This window comes from Tinamus guttatus, unplaced genomic scaffold, assembly GCF_059628265.1.
Source record: "Tinamus guttatus ecotype Peru unplaced genomic scaffold, ASM5962826v1 Tinamus_guttatus_pri_ptg000530l, whole genome shotgun sequence".
Taxonomy (NCBI): domain Eukaryota; kingdom Metazoa; phylum Chordata; class Aves; order Tinamiformes; family Tinamidae; genus Tinamus; species Tinamus guttatus.
In genome coordinates, this window is record NW_028289064.1 from 2,961,345 (window position 1) to 2,978,283 (window position 16,939).

The window sequence follows — 16,939 nt, forward strand, 5'->3', positions numbered from 1 at the left end:
ACACTCTTCTTTATAGATTTTTTTTTTGGTCTAGGTTAGCAGGCTGGCAATCAGTAATCCTGAACTAGAATAATAAAAAACTTAAGATTTCAGGTATGCTCTATTTTTACAGAACACTTTCACTCTGTAAAATGACAGGAAACAACCTTAAATGCCTGTGTGTGTCTGTCTCAGTGATTTCCCAGGCACAGGACAGTCAAGATTTTTCATTCCACTGACAGCCCTCAATTCTTTACTGACTACAGCTAAGATTCAGCCAATTGAATTAGTTGACTGGAAACAATCTCTATTGTCTATACTAGTCTGCTAGCTTCTTACGGCAATTAGGGAATACCCAATCCTCCTTAGTTCTAAAACAACCAGAATATAATGATCTATTCTGTAGATAATACGCAATAACAAACACATTCGAGTACATTCCTCCTTGGCTGACTGATGTTACAAAAAAGTGTATGGGCAAGAAGTGAAATGCACCAAAAACATATTCATTAGGTAAAACCTGGATGATTTTACCTACATAAAGACTCAATTTATCATGCCAGATGAGTATTGCAAGTCCTTTGGAGTAGTAGGTCTTATCTGAAGTAGTATAGCCTAGCATTGGCAGCTACTCAAAAAGAGACTATCTCTGCAAAGATCATGACCAACAAGTGCATTTTACACACAAGGCTCTAATGCTCTTTTTGAGGAATAAGAAAGGGAGACTTCTGTTCACCACTATTTACAGGAATTTAAATGAGACGGACCAACTACCAACGTGGCTGTTGCACATTTATCAGTGTTAAAGCTCTCTGGCTACGTACACCTAGAATTTGAGAGCTGGATGTTTAAACAAGCTATTGAGGAGGAGCACACCGCACATTACGGCAAGTTTGTGCCTCTCCTGTGTCCTGTCCACTGATGGCTCGGCCCTTTCCTGGATGCGTGTGCCAGCTTCTAGGGTGCTGCTGGGTCCCTTCTGGCCATGTCTCGTGGGTGCTGCTCAAACAGACAGAGGATCTTGTCTTGAGGACAGTCCTCAAGATGTGGTGTAGAAAAACACAGGGTTATATGCAAATCCACGCTTTAATGTGGAACTGAGAACATTGCAAATAGTGGCTTTTCAGCCTGCATAGAGTTTAGACCAGTTTGTGTTCAGAGCTTAATGAATCTCTTCCCTTTTCACGCAAACACACCCTTTAAAGACAGGAATAAAGCTCTCTGTAGAAGGTATTTTAGGAGCATGGCCTTGCTGGAACAGGGCTCCAAATTCCCAGTAAGTGCTCTGAAGAACAGAGTCAGCAGTAAGTACAGGTAGGCAAAAGTCAAGGAGAAGTGGAACTCTTCTCTCCAGGGAAAAGGAAGGTTTGGTGGGTTGTTTTTGCGCATTGACCTAAAAGGCTAATTTTCCGCCCTCACCGCCATAGCCTGCTCAGCACCAGGTACAGGCAGAGCAGAGGGAACAGCTGGCTGCTAGCAGTGCTCAGGCTCCGAAAGGAGAAAGATCCAATGTGACTGCCACGGAGAGCAGAAAGCCCATTGGAGCGCGCACAGGTGCATGGAAGAAATGTGCTTTTCCTGCTATTCTTGCCAGGCTGCCTGGCTGTGCTTGTTAACCCCCTCTCTGCCAGCCCCGCAGAGAGCTCTGCGAGCCACAGCGGGGCTCTGGGTGCCCTGCTGGCCCAGCGGGTCTCACTGCACAAGCCACCGAGCAGACTGGCAAAGTCATAGAGAGCCACTACCCTCTGTCAGCAGCCCAGGGCCGGGCAGGACAGCAGAGACCCGCACCCCAAACAGGCCATCAGGAGCCACCGTGGCAGCACCCACTGTCCTCGCAGAGCCTGGCGAGCTTTCAAGGCCGGGTGCAGTGCTGGGATGCTCCTCCTGCCCGCCCTTAAAGAAATGAGCTTAAAAAACAAAAATCAAAGGAATGGGATTGGCAGGAATAAAATCAAACTGTTGCTGCTGTGCTGTCTCCTCAGTAATTTATGGGACTGGGCCAAAGTGTAAAGTCTGTGCAGAGCTTCTAATTTGAGGTAAGATCAACAACACTGGAAAACAGTTTGTTTTCCCAGCGCTCATTTGTTTTGTTTGCCAATGACATCAGTGTTTTCTGATAGGGTTTGCTTCCTGAGGATGCCTGCTATCTTGCCAGCGTTTCCGACTTGTCCCAGTCAGCCGGTACAACTCTACATCACACTCGAAACAGGGGCCAAGCATTTTTCTGGAAGCTTCTCAGCTGCACTCTCAGTTGCAAAGGACAATTATACACTGAACTGCGGAAATCGGAGCTAGCACAAGTACACATGGACACAACGGGGGCCACAGTGAGCTGCAGTCAACGGTACCAGGGGACAGACACATAACCAGAACACCTCGTTTCAGGGATAATCTGTCCAAGACCTCTCCATCCCTATTGCTAACAAAACCCCCAAATAATATTGAAGGATCTTGAAGAAATCTGGTGCTAGAATTTCCTAGCCCATTCTCAGCAGGAAAAACACTGATTTCTGTACCTATGGCAGGGATATCTAAGCCTTTTGTTTTGGTTGGTACCACCATCATCACTACTGGCAGTGACAACAAAGGTACAACACGTGCCCATGTAGCAGTGGCAGAAGTAGGTCCTATCTCCAGGCTTTCAAGTGGCTCGCATGCCATTTGTGAATCTTCACCAGCGGCATTTAGAGAAGTCTGTTAGGGCAGCTCCTTTGGTTACTCCTGGTTCCTGAGAACATCCTTTCAGAGCACCCAAGTGGCTTGGTGGGAGACCAGAAGGTGACAAAGAACTTGGCACTCAGCTGCTGTTCTCCATTACATCTCTCTCCCTCTACTCTACTACTTGAAATAAATGGGAATATGGCAACGCATCAGCTGTTCAAATATCACCCTTGAAAGTGATTGCTCTCTGCCTCTCCATCTCCATATAACTATTTATAACATTCTGCAGACAATTCTATACAAATTTATAGAAAATAAAACATTATAAGAACAGTATTCATGTTGCAAAATGAACCAAACAAACAGGAATTGCCAAGATTAAGGTACCTTGCATGGACGCATAAGTTACCACAGTCTGTTATTACATGGCTTCAGACTGCAAATGTCCTGCAGGACTCCTGCCTCATCTGATGCACAGGGTAGGTGATGCTGGTCTCCAAAGCCTTCATCTATAGCAGCTATACAGATACAGCTGTGAATACAGAGCCCCAGGCCCTAGAGGCAAGAGAAGAAGCTGGTGGAGAGGAAGACTTGCCCTGGGTAGAGGAAGATTGGGTCAGAGAGCACCTAAGGAACCTCGATACCCACAAATCCATGGGCCCTGATGGGATGCACCCCAGAGTGCTGCGGGAGCTGGCAGATGCCATAGCTAAGCCGCTCTCCATCATCTTTGAAAGATCCTGGAGAACGGGGGAGGTGCCGGAAGACTGGAAGAAGGCCAATGTCACGCCAGTCTTCAAAAAAGGCAAGAAGGAGGACCCAGGCAACTACAGGCCAGTCAGCCTCACCTCCGTCCCCGGAAAAGTGATGGAACGGCTCATACTGGCTGTTGTCTCCAGGCACATGGAGGACAAGAAGGTGCTCAAGAGTAGTCAGCATGGATTCACCAAGGGAAAATCTTGCCTGACTAACCTGATAGCCTTCTATGATGAAATGACTGGCTGGATAGACGAGGGGAGAGCGGTGGATGTCGTCTATCTCGACTTCACCAAGGCTTTTGACACCGTCCCTCACAACATCCTCCTGGGCAAGCTCCGGAAGTGTGGGATAGATGAGTGGACAGTGAGATGGATTAGGAACTGGCTGGATGGCAGGACCCAGAGAGTGGTGATCAGCGGTGCAGAGTCTAGTTGGAGGCCTGTGGCTAGTGGGGTCCCCCAGGGGTCAGTCCTTGGTCCAGTCCTGTTCAATTTATTCATCAATGACCTGGATGAAGGCACAGAGTGCTCCCTCAGCAAGTTTGCTGATGATACCAAACTGGGAGGAGTAGCCGATACCCCAGAGGGCTGTGCTGCCATCCAGAGGGACCTGGACAGACTGGACAACTGGGCGGTGAAAAACCTCATGCAATTCAACAAGGCCAAGTGCAAGGTCCTGCACCTGGGGAGGAATAACCCCAGACACCAGTACAGGCTGGGGACCGAGCTTGTGGAGAGCAGCTCTGCGGAGAAAGACCTGGGTGTCATGGTGGACGACAAGTTGACCATGAGGCAGCAGTGTGCCCTCGTGGCCAAGAAGGCCAATGGGATCCTGGGCTGCATTAAGAAGAGCATCTCTAGCAGGTCGAGGGAGGTGATCCTGCCCCTCTACTCAGCCCTGGTGAGGCCGCATCTGGAGTACTGTGTCCAGTTCTGGGCTCCACAGTACAAGAGGGATGTGGAGCTGCTGGAGAGAGTCCAGCGCAGGGCTACAAGGATGATCAGGGGCCTGGAACATCTGCCCTATGAGGAGAGGCTGAGGGAGCTGGGCCTGTTCAGCCTGGAGAAGAGAAGGCTGAGAGGGGATCTAATCAGTGTATATAAATACCTCAAGGGAGGGAGTGCAGAGGACGGGGATGGTCTCTTTTCAGTGGTGGCCACTGATAGGACTAGAGGAAATGGCCGGAAACTGAAACATCAAAAATTCCATAGGAACTTAAGGAAAAATTTCTTAACAGTGAGGGTGACAGAGCACTGGAACAGGCTGCCCAGAGAGGTTGTGGAGTCTCCTTCTCTGGAGATCTTCAAAACCCGCTTGGATGCAGTCCTGTGCCACGTGCTTTAGGTGTCCCTGCGTATGCAGGGGGGTTGGACTAGATGATCTCTAGAGGTCCCTTCCAACCCTAAGCATTCTATGATTCTATGATTCTATGATTCTACTAACAGGCATCTGAACCTTGTATTATTTACCTGGATCATACATTAAACTGGCTTATCTTCACCCAGTTCTGTAGAGTGGGGTGACATTATTTCCATTTCATATCAGAAGTGTATGAGACAGAAGTATTTATGTAGAGGAACTAAAGTAAAAAGCACCCCTTTACATTCTAGGTATCCAATCTAAGGTGTCGACAACCTGATGTTTTAATTATTTAGCCTTAATATTGGACTAGGTACGTTCAAAACAACACTGTCATGGACTTATTGTTGCAAGTGCCCAGTGTTTCTGCAAGTCAAAACAAGTACTGCGAGTCAGGTGCCAACAAAACAAGGACAAAGGAGCATATAAAGGGTTGGTTGTAGTAATACCTCCAGCTCCTCTGTCCCTCTGCCTGATCAATCCAGTACCAGCGCAGTTCTCAGACAGGCCCATCTGACCCCCTCCCAGCAGGTCAGCTTCTGGACACTACACACCTCAGTGGTTTGGTTTCCCAGTCCCAGGCTTCTTGGTCAGCCAAGCCTACCATCCTTTCCCTCCTTACTCTCCATCCTCAAGGTCCCACTCTGGCTCCTGCTACTCCTGCACAGACTCTCATCCTTTTAGCCAGTCTGTTTTCCCAGTTCTCAGCATCCTTGACTTCTTGCTCCCAGTTACAGGTCCTTCCCCCAGTCCCTGATTCATGTCACTCATCCCAATTTTATTCCTATCAACGTCTGATGACCAACTTGTGGCCCTTCTACATTCTAAACATAAAAACTCACTCCCTGAGGCTGCCTTTGTGCTCCCAGGTCCAAAGCTCCATCTCTCCATCTCACCCTTACCTAGAGACAATGAGAGCAGTCATTACTGGAAAAAAAAAATCAGCTTTACCTCTACAGCCCTGGGCAGAAACATCCCCCTGGGACCATGCACGCACAGCCTGGTCACACATATATAGGAACAGGGAAGGAAGGCATGGAGCACTGTCACTATGTGGGGTGAGTCAAGTGCATGTTGACCAGCACCAGAAGGTGGGATGCAGATGAATGTGAGGAGAAAGTCTTCAGAAATGGAGCAGCTAGAGTCTGAAAAGTGTCTGCTGGGAACACGCATGGACTTCTCTAAGTCCTACAACCAGAGGTCCTCTTCTCAAGGAGCTTCACTACAGCTCTCAATCAAACACTTGTAAGATTTGTTTTGTTTTGTTTTTCTTCTTCCGTTTTCATGTGGGCAAAACAACATTCCTTCTCCCCTCCCTCCGCCCTCTAGTTTTTCTTGGAGATGCTTGAATTGGTTTAGCTGGCGATATTTAAATAAATTTAGCCTGGGAGAGAGAGACACAACCTCAAAGTCTTAGATCAAGTGATAAAAGCCTAACAAACTACAGCAATGGAAAACAGGTTCTTGTAGTAAAAGTTTTAAAACTAGATGTTATTACTAGCTCAATTCTAAATATAGCCCTCTGCTACATCACAGGAAAATATGTTAGTCTTTGGCTATTGTAATCTTTTCTGTTTTCTCACTCTGTTTTTGCATGTGTACATACCAGACGGCTTATCAAAAACAAACACATTAAATAAGACTTTTACCTTGATCATTTCATCTTTTTTTAAAACAATAAACTCAGATCAGACTATTCTGCTACTCTGTGCTTGTACCTGGCATGCTATGCGTCTGCCCTTGATTTAGAACTACAAGGCAGGACAGAAATCATCACCACAGTGCATTCAGTTGCTTAAGAAGTGACATTCAAATGCCGAAGAATAAAATACAACTGCTTCAACAGTCTTCAACAATTATGTTTGCTATGATCAAATATTAGATATTTAGTACAAATAGTGTACGAAAATGATAGAGTAAAACAAAGAAAAAAGAGGTTTCACAATCATGTCAGATGCATTCAACTCAGCAAGGCTTAATTAAATGTACAATAGAAGTAAGGAACTAGCCAGAGCAGCCTCTGAGCCATGAGCAAATACCTCCTAGAAATGCACAAAGGATGGGCAAAGGACAAACATATTATCTAACTTCAAACAAAAGAGGGAAGGAGACAGAGCCGAGATATTATAGAGCAAACAGCCTCACTTTGATACCTACTCGGACAAATTATTCAGCCCGCTTGTAATGCATATAATGTGTAGATTTATTTCAAGCAAGAAGGAGAAGGGACCGAGTTGTGTGACACAGGAGGAACAGCAGCACCTTTGCCATTTCCCGCTCCCTGCCCTGTACAGCAGCTGCATCCACTCCCAGAGGACAAAAGTAAAGAGAAAGAGAAAACACAGCCCTGCCAAGAACAAATTACATCTAATCAATTTAATTTTCTTCTTTGATGGAAAAAGTAGCATAGGGATTAGGGGAAAAACAACAGTACAAGTCGCACATTGGAACTAGGAAAAGATTTGATAGATGCATATGATAGTCTTATATGCAAACCAGGTGAATACAATGTAGGTGTAATTTAGTCAAGGTGGATATACAAATATTTCAAATCTGCACTCAAGGAATAGTTAGTAAATTCAATGTCAATCTCAAAAGACTCATCATGAGTCTGCCTGGGGTCTTGCTCTATTCAATATTTCCATGAATGACTTTTAAGTTAGAATAAAGATTATACTTACAGATCTGCAGGGAGTGCTGCAAGCATTTTCATTTGCATTTAGAGTAAAATTTTAATAAATGGGAGAGCCAGTCTGAAATCAATGACTGAAATCCAACACAGACAGAGGCAAAGCACCATGCTTAGGAAGGATGCAATGCAGAGGTGCAAAACAGAGCAGTACAGGAAAAGAGTCTCAGGAACTAGAGCCACAAGCAGCAAAGGCATCAAAGGTCCCCCAGGGTTTGGGACGGAGAGGCAAGCACGTGCGGAGCTGCACGGCCAGGAGTGCTGCCTGCAAGGCACGGGAGCAGGATGCTCTCCCCTCGCAGCAGCCCAGCACTGAATCCGTTTGGGGCCCTACGCCAAGGGAGACGCTGCTCTCCCCCAGCTGCTTGCAAGGATGATAAAGGCTCGAGGAAGCATGAGCCCTTGAGAAAAGGCTACATAAAGTGGGATAGCCTAGCTGCAAGAAAAGGGAGGAGGAATGAGAGTAAGAGAATGAGACATGATAATAACTTTTCAATATACCAGGCTGTTAAAAGAGAGAGATAATCCTGTCTGCCTCCCAGAAGATGCAGGGGGGGGAAAAAAAGCATTTGGTTTAGTATGGAGCAAGGGAAATTTAGGTTAGACATTAGGAGATACTGTCTGATAGTACTTAACCACTGGGTAGCCTGGGAGGCTGTGAATCTCCATCATTAGTGCTTTTCAAGAAGAGGCTAAATGAACATCTAACAGGAACAGTACAGATAAAGCAGATCCTACCTCAGAACCAAAGAATTTGAGATGGAAGCTAAATATTTATAAAATTATAAATATGACATTCCTCCACTCCCCAAACAGAAATAAAACAAACTGAAACAAATAAACAAACAAAAAGTATTGTTTTGTCAGAATGCCCTCACCTGTAGCTTCCGGACTTTTAAGTACTGAGTATTTCTCACCTCAACTCATCAACTGCAGTTTGTTGGTCTCCATCCTGTCCCATGGGCCTGCATCCCCGGCTTTGAACTGTGATATGAACAATGCCATGTACCCCCACGGCAAACCACACACTGGTCATACTGTCCTCCACTGAGGACAGCCAGGGCATTGGTCTCTGGGAGGGAAGGTCCTCTGGAGACCCCCAGTGCATCAAAGAACAGTGGTCAGGAGCATAACTTAAGGTAGTACACCATCCACAAGACATTGTTTAATAATTGTCAAAAGTAAAACAAATGCTATTATAAAATACATCAAGTGAGCTACCCTTCAGTCCCTTCTTGACATACTTTGCATGTGAGGGGAGTGTAAAGAGGATATAAAGACCAGACAGGCCTGGGAAAGTAGAAAACAGCCCTCCAATAGGAACAGAAATTTTGCTTCTTCTCCAGAGATGTGAGAGGTCAACTCTGTCTGAGGTCACAAGACCTCAAGCAATTTCACAAGAAATACATTACACACTGAAGGATCCCCTCAGGGAAAAGCTAGTAGATGAGCTGAGTGGAGACCCCACATTGGAGCCCCCACCAGAGCATGGACACACACCAGCAGCTTCCAGTACAGCCGACACCATATTGAGCTTGTCAAAGACACTAGTGCTAAACGAATAATCATCTCGGCTGACTACAACTAGAGAAGACATGATAAAGTCATTTTTGGAAGATAATTCAGCTTTATGTTGGCTCCAAAGTGTTCCCAGGCCTGTATGTCTCTGTCCTTCATCTCACAGAGATGAAAAAAAATCTGTGATTTTTGTGTTTAACTTTCATTAACTGCAGGCAGGAGAGTTCACATTTTCTCCTACACAAAGACTTACAGACAGTGAAAATTACAGCTCACATCCTCTTCGCATTCTTTGAGCAAAAGTCCTCACTGAACTCACTGAGGAATGTGCCAGAAAATAAATTCATGATATTATGCGTCTCCAATAAAATTAGGAAGTGGGAAGGAAAAGTGAGTGTGAGAGTTTATTTAATTATGCAAAGAGAGCTACTCCTGTCTTTAGTCCTGACGGGGCAGCTGGATCAGCAGATACATCAGCAGACCCTCTGTGGCAGAGATAGCAAAAGGATCTCCTCCCCGGGAGAGTTAGACCTTAATGAGTGACTAGCTCTCTCCAGGGGGGAAACTGCCCTGTTTTGTTAGGTTTTGGGTCATATTTCAAAGTTTGCCTTCTCAAACTTGCCAAGAAAAAGCCTTGGTGGGCTGTGCCTTTCTTTCTTTAAGGTTCACACAGTGAGAAAATACATGCCTGACCGTGCTTGGATTGTCAGTTTATACCCAAAAGAGGGATGATTTTCAAATTTTCCATAGACCAATAGGGCACTGACTAAGCACTCATTTACTGTGGCTCAGAAGCAACCACATAGACGCAGATGCATATAAGGAGAGAGGAAATACCCAAGCATGCTCAGATACTGCTGCTCATTTTAACTGGTTTTCAAAATGTCAACAGCTCACGTCTGCCGATGACAGAGCAGCACATTACTACTCTGAAAACGGTCCAGATTTTTTTTTTCCAGAGAAGGAGCAATTGTTAAGGAGTGCTCACTGCCACTCTCTACTAAAGATATAACAAGTTCTTCGACCAATTGGCAGCATATGGTGCATTTCCTGAAATGACAGCTTTTGTCTGTCACAACAGAAGAGCAAAATAGTGCATTTATTAAACAAGGCATAATTAGCCAGCTCTCTCCTTCCCACAAAGGAGCTATAGAAGAGCACACTCTTTAGAATCCAAGTGAACATTTTTGTGCTGTTGATGACACTTTTTTTTTTGTACAGAGCAATCCATTGGGACCATGGTTGAACAAAGTTAATGGAATCATATTTTTGTTGATATTTCAAAACTAAGACATTAGGGGCCAATCATGCCACTTAAAATACCTACAGGCAAAGTGCTATTAACCTACTCCTGTGCTATCATTATTCTTATAAACAGAAAATCTCCCCATTTGTACAAACCAAGGAAAGGATCACAATAATAACTGTATGCAATCTTTTGAAGTCAAAATTTTTAATAAGGGATCCATCACATAGTTGAACTTCTCTGAGGTGACAGTGACACGGCTGATAGAGCTTGGGCTCTGTGATCAAAAGGACTACACGCATTAGCATCCTACTAATCACAGCAGGATCGGCGGGCCGATCGGGCCAGCATTCAAGGAGGAAAGATCTGTAAACAAGCACTTTCTCCAGCTCACAAATGTGGCTGGGAAAGGAGGCTGTCCAAGGTTGGTATGGCCTTCTCTTCTTTCAAAGAGATAAGCACAGTGTCTGTTGCAGTAAATAAATTCTCAGCACAGTCTTATGCATCTGTTTGTTTACTCATTTTCAGGCATTACCATCCTCTTCTGTGCTGTTATCCCCTTTATATTACCCTTGTATGTATAATCTAATGCCCTCTCTTCTGGATTGACCCTCTGCTTCTTCCTGTATTACAGATGTCTTTGATCTTTCTTTCTTGTGTCTGTATGTCCTGCCTTGTTGTCTCAGCAGGATTTCCCCCGACCTGCTGCACTAAAAGAAAATAAATGCCAAAGTAGCATTCAAAAGTATTAGAGTAGGAAAAAGACAAGCCAGACACTCAAAAAGTCTATACAGCAAGTCCCACTATGCTGCCGATGGGTTGCATGTGCTGGGCAAGCGTTTGTCACCTTATGCGAAGTATAGACTGCAGAAAAGCAGCACAGCTCTTGAATACAGACAAGCCCTCCTGGACCAGTATGGCAAGGAACAGACAATCGTGATGATACGGAAAGAGGAACCATCCTAAAATTTCAAAAATTTTCTTTTTTGTTTGACACCTGCTTGGAGACTTCTAGAGTGCCTTTAGTACTTTTAAAAATGTACCCAGCCTTTAACTCTATTTTTCCCTCTCCAAAGGTTAGCCCAGATTTCAAAACACCTTCCCCTGTCCCACATTTTGGGATGATCCAAGTTATTATGTCTGATACGTTGTATCAGTAGTCTAACTGTAACGTGCTCAGACAATAAAGATGCTACCACCAGCTTCTGTTGTCTGCAGGCACTGGCAATACTGCAAGAATTGCAGGTTATCTGTACTGGAGATGTGAAGAGATGCCGTCAGTTCACAAGAGACCTTAATGATCACATCCAGAGTGCCAAAGGGCTGGCCAGCCCCTTCCTTTGTAGCTGGAAGCGGTGAGTAAGCTTCCCCAGTGAGCCACCGCTCCACGGCTCGCGGGGAACAAAGCACAATAACAAGGTTGTAGAAAGCAAGATAACCCCTTCTGCTCACCAAGTGGAAAACAACATCTGCTAAAAAACAAACAAACTGGTGTAATGGCTTCGGCAAGAGACCCACAGGATTTTAGAGACGCAGCTCTTGGTTTGGGTCAACACATTGTGAAAAGCAAATTACAAGAGAACAATTGTTTCCTAGCGAGCTCTCCCACCCCTGAACTCCCTCAAGGTTAATTAGGATGGACTCTGGCCAAATTAATTAGAACAGAAGATTTGGGCAGGACTTTGCTATGTACTCAAAACCAGTTCCAAGGTGACCGAGAGGTTCAGAAATAAGTCAGTCTTGGCAGAAACCAAGTCTGCATGTGCCATGTCATTTCTCTGGCAATCAGGAGAAACACTTAAAAATAATCTTCCCCAAACCAGACGGCTAAGCCGAAAACTTCTCTGCATCCGTCCCGCTGAACAATATGCCCTTGTTTGTTTTCTGTGTGCTTTTTAGGTCATAAGAGGCCAGGGAAATTATGCATCTAAGGAACAATATACTACTGTAACGCACCGCTTGCTACGCGCAGCCAGACAGACTGAAGGATCAGTATTTTCCACGTGCCGCCGCGCGCACGTCGAGCGGCTCCGGGCATCTCGGAGGCGGGGAGGATGCCGAGGCTCGGCCTTCGCCATGAGCCAGGCTGGCACCTGCGCGGGCGGCCTGGGGACATCCCACCCCGGGAGGCACCCGCATCCCCAGGACTGCCCCGCGTGTGCAGGGGGAGTCACTGCAAGGAGCAAAGCCGTCCCCAGAGCGGTGCTGTGGCGGCTCCGGGCACTGCAGGGACCCAACAGGACAGGCCCGTCTGGTCCTGGCGATTACAACCCGCAGGAGCTCCCAGGCTCCCAGGGTGGCTGATCCTGCACCTCCTAAGCGCACACTGTCTCTGTCATTACCCCCATGTCCTTCACTCTGGAAGTGGAAAGCTGCTATTTAGTGTACCTCAAATGCCTGCCCTGGGCAGAATCCCAACTTTCCAAGTGACTGAGAAAATCCCACAGTTCAGCCTAAGGAGCGGAGCCGAGTGCTTTTCGGCAAGGCACAGCTCTCATTGTCACTAGCTAAGATTTAATGCCCTGACCGTGCGGATCAGATTTAGCGCTCAGAACAGTTACATCATAGTTTCGCTTAAAAACATGAGCTAGAGTAACTTAACATGTAGGGTCTGTGCCACAGAAAAAAAAAAAAAAAAGCACCATTATTCTCAACTCTTGACAAAAGAAAAACTTAATAGATGCAAGAGCCCCCTGGCACAGATCCAGTGGCAGAATAAGGGCACAATCTGTAGTTAGTTCTGGGACAATTATGAAATGACATAACAGCACAATCCTCCTTCTGACATAACAGCTTTTCTCATCTGCTTCGTGACAATAATTAAATTTAAAATAAATAAATAAATATATAAAAATAATATAAAAGAAGGAAATAACCCCCAAAGATCTATCTGACTGCTGTGCAAGTAGCCTAAAGAAGAATAAATGCCACGGTAGGTGGCGGGTGATGCTTCAGACGGGATCCCGTGTCCTGCTACCCACAGCCTGGGGAAGGGCAGAGAAGCCCCCGTGGAGCCCCCACGAGCGGGTGGCAGCTCAGGAGGCGGCTCAGGCTTTCCCGGCACCTCAGCGAGCCGAACCGAACCGAACCGGGCCAGCACGGGTGGCTCGGCAAGCAGCGCGCAGCCCACCGGGCACGGAGCACGGCCGAGGAGGAGGAGGAGGAGGAAGGGTGAGGGACCAGCAGGTGCAGAGCCGAGACGGCATCTGCCGAAAGTGCCGCCTTGCAACGAGTCACTTTGTGTCACTGAAGGAAAGATGGGAAAAAAGGGAGAATCCCATAAGAATCCCGCACGCCGGAGCCGGGCACGGAGCCGCAACCGCGCGTGGGGACACGGGAGCGCGCGGCTGCCCCCGCGCGTGCTCCGGCACGGGCGGGACGAGCCGCCGTGGGGGCATCTCGCCGCCTTTCCTCGCCCGCCGCCCGCGCCCTCCCCTGCCTGCCCGCGACTCACCCTCCAGCGGCCGGGCCGAGCCGGGCCGGGCCGGGCCAGGCCGGGCGCGGAGCGAGCGGCGGCGCGGAGCCTGCGGCGGCCGCGACCCTCGGCGCAGCGCCCGGCCGGGCCCCGCGGCGCGGGGAGGGGCGCGGAGGGGCGGGCCGGGCCGGGCCGGGCCGGGGCGGTGCCGAGCCGAGACAGCGCCCGCCGCGGAGCCGGGGCCGGGGCCGGGGCCGGCGCGTCCCGCCGCGCCCGGAGCCGCGCGCGGGCGGCGGCGGCTCCCGCTGGCCCGGGGCTGCGGGGGCTGCGCGGGCGCGCCCGGCCCCGGCTCCGCGCCGCCGCTTTCAGCGCTTTCAGAGGCTCCACTTTTCTTTCACCCGAACAAACTGCGCAGCTCCCGCCCCGTCTATTTTCTTTCTCCCCCTTTTTTTTTTTTTTTTTCCTGTCTTGATTTTGCTGTCGGGGACTGCAGTGCACGGTCTGCTGTCCGCTGCCTGCCTGCCCCCTTGGTCCGGGGGGCACAGAGCCTCATATAGGCACAGAATCTGCCTCCAAACCACAGGGCGCTCCAGCAGCACTCTGAGTTCAAGGGTGACGGTCAGGAGCCCTGTTCGGCTGCTCCTGGGAGATGGTGCCTCCTTGGACACCCCTTAGGGCATGGGGTCCAGCCTGACTGGCCCTACAGAGCCCTGCCTTGGTCGCAGCCCCGTCACCCTCTAGCTGGGAGAAGCATTTGTTCACACAGAGCAAGCCGAGGGCAGCAGCCCTGCAGAAGTTGTGTGTGCTCCTCCTGGCCAGCGCCAGGATCCACAGATCCCCTCCTAATCCTCCCCTATAAACATGCTGCTTCTGCGACAGCGGCGCACATCCCACAGCAGCAGTAAAGCTTGTCTGGTGCACTTGCAGGCTACATAAACGAAGCATCCAGAGGTCTGGTTAGCTTCAAGCCCCATCCTGTCCATTTCGGGCAGGCAGGCCTGCAGCACGCATGCGCCAACCATGGCATCGCATCCTCCTGGAACAACATGGCCAGCCCTGACCTAGGGCACCCGCTGCCCCTCTGGGAACACCCATGCGCACATGGCAGGTTGTTTTCTCTGGAAAGAGCCAGAGTTACCTCCCTTCCCTGCAGAAGGAAAAAGCAAGCAGAGGACAGACCTTTAAAGCAAGCAGTGCCTGGCAGATGGGGCCAGCACCCGGTCATGCCATACAGTGCTCCTCCAGGCACCGGGCAGGCCTGGGACCGGTGAATTGCAGCATGTGGACAATGGCAGGTGAGACAACCTTTTTCTCCTGAATTCCATCCAAAAGAGCTCAAGATGATTTAGTTTGCTCCCAAGCAGGCCTGTTTGAATTCACTTTCCTGATTGTCTCTTTTATCAATACTATTTCCAAAGCTGATGCAATTAGGACCTGTTTTCATTGATGACATTCATGAGCTTGCTTGAAGCGTTATTGGATGCCTACGTCCCCACCTCTCTACTTGCCATTGTTTAGCCTTTGAAAGAGAAGGGGAATAATTTGCAAATCTAATTTAATTTAATGACACTCTTGAAAAAATAGGCTTGTGAATCATTTACTTCAGCAATTGCTTGGGTCCATCAACTGTTCTCAGTGTCTTAATTGACTTTTACCCTAGGCTATCAAAGCTCTTTAAAAACATGTTCATAAATTGAGTCCTATTCAATGTATGCCGTAGTTAATAGCTGGGGAAACAAAGGCAGCAAAATTAAACGACAAGTCCAAGGTCACTGGAGTAGCGTGCAGGAGAGCCCAGGCCAGAGTACAGGTTTCCTAGTGCCCTGGTTTTGTATCATCATTGACCTTCTTTTCCATGGACACCTTGTCCTTTCATCTTCCGAGCGAAGCTCTGAGACTGCAGGCGCTGGCTCCTGCCTGGCTGTGCACACAGGAGCCCGGCCACTAGTGTCAGGGACGTCCTGGTGTTCAGCAGGGCTCCTTGCAGACACATTGCACCTAATATCTGCAGGATACTGAGGAGGACTTCTTAGATTTGTTGGTTAGAGAAAATCATGCTCAGTTTCTTTTTTTAATATCTGTCTTTGGTGTCTTATATGAAACTATTTTCAGAATGATTTTCTCCCCTGAATGGCTGCAGTTTTATTCAGCTTGGAGCCATCTGCTGTCCTTGGTTGCAGGAAACAGTCTCATTTACATGCCTCCTACCTGGTCCAGAAAGCTTCAACTCCCTGTTGGGCATTTGCCGTGTGATGTGCTGAGGTCCATGTTCCAAATCCAGGAGCTTTGGTGGTTCCTCGGGGAAAGCTGGCACAGCCCTGGATTTAGGGGTTGGCTGGAGGACAGCACACAAGCTGGAGCTGCCACTCCAGAGAAGGAAATTTTGATCATTGACTAAGCCATGCTGGGGCGAACGCCTCAGAACCATATGCCAAACGCATCTCAGCTTTTGGGGATATTTTTGTCACACCTCTTTTGAGAATTCTTCATAGGCTGGGAAGGGAAGCATTGCCCTTGAAAGGAAGACATTTCCATGGGTTTGTTAGGAGTCATGCAGTTGCTGAAGAATTCCTTAAAGCCACAGGGCCTAGCATGGAGCCTTTGCTCCTGTGTGCTCTCGTCTTTGCTCTCTTCATTGCATGATCTCTTTGGGCAGACCTTGCTTCTAGCTTTGCCTAAGCTCCATGCACAGATCACTGGGGTCGCAGTCTCCAGGTAGCTACTGCAGTATAAACAGTGACCTTCAGGAGAAGGACAAGGACAAGCAGAGGAGGCACGGGAAGCAATTCCCCCCTTCTTTATTGTGATGGGAGCGAAAATGCAAGAATGACCAGGCATTGCTTCCCTGTAAATCTCACTGCCCTGCAGCCAAGATGGGGACATCTTCCCCTTCTGGCTCTTCCTAGACAAGAGGGCTGCAGTTTGGCTTGTGGGGGCAAGGAAAAAGAAAGCCAAAGTCCTGCAGTATCTGTGACAAAGGAGAGGACACAGAGGGGCTGCACAAAGCAGGCAAAAGGTAAAGTCCCCTCTCTTTAGGGACCAGGTTCTGACAAATGTCCTGTGGGATATGGTAGAGCAGGCACCACGTGTCTTGGTGACCACAGTCCAGAACCACCAGGGCTCAATTCCCAGGGATGTGAGGAGCAGCGCCTGAAAGTCTGAGTTAGTGGCCATTATAGAAAGAAAGCATGGAAAACAGAAACATGCAAACACAAGAGAACCAGTCCAGAAGGGGGGAAATATAGATGAAATAATACAGAGGGAGGAGAGAAGGAAAAACACACGCACATACTGCACATGAGCCAGCTCCTCT

General features: G+C 48.1%; 1 protein-coding gene across 2 annotated transcripts in view; it reads right to left on the bottom strand.

The window, feature by feature from the left end:
- JCAD (junctional cadherin 5 associated) overlaps positions 1-16,939 on the bottom strand; it is a 64,100-nt gene that overhangs the window by 16,984 nt on the left and 30,177 nt on the right. The window contains exon 1 of one of the 2 annotated variants that reach the window (XM_088533990.1): positions 13,666-13,681. The exons of the other annotated variant lie outside the window; for it this stretch is intronic. The gene's annotated coding sequence lies outside the window, so the exon portion shown is untranslated. Of the gene's footprint in view, positions 1-13,665; positions 13,682-16,939 lie in introns of those variants that run through there. 2 annotated transcript variants of the gene reach the window in all.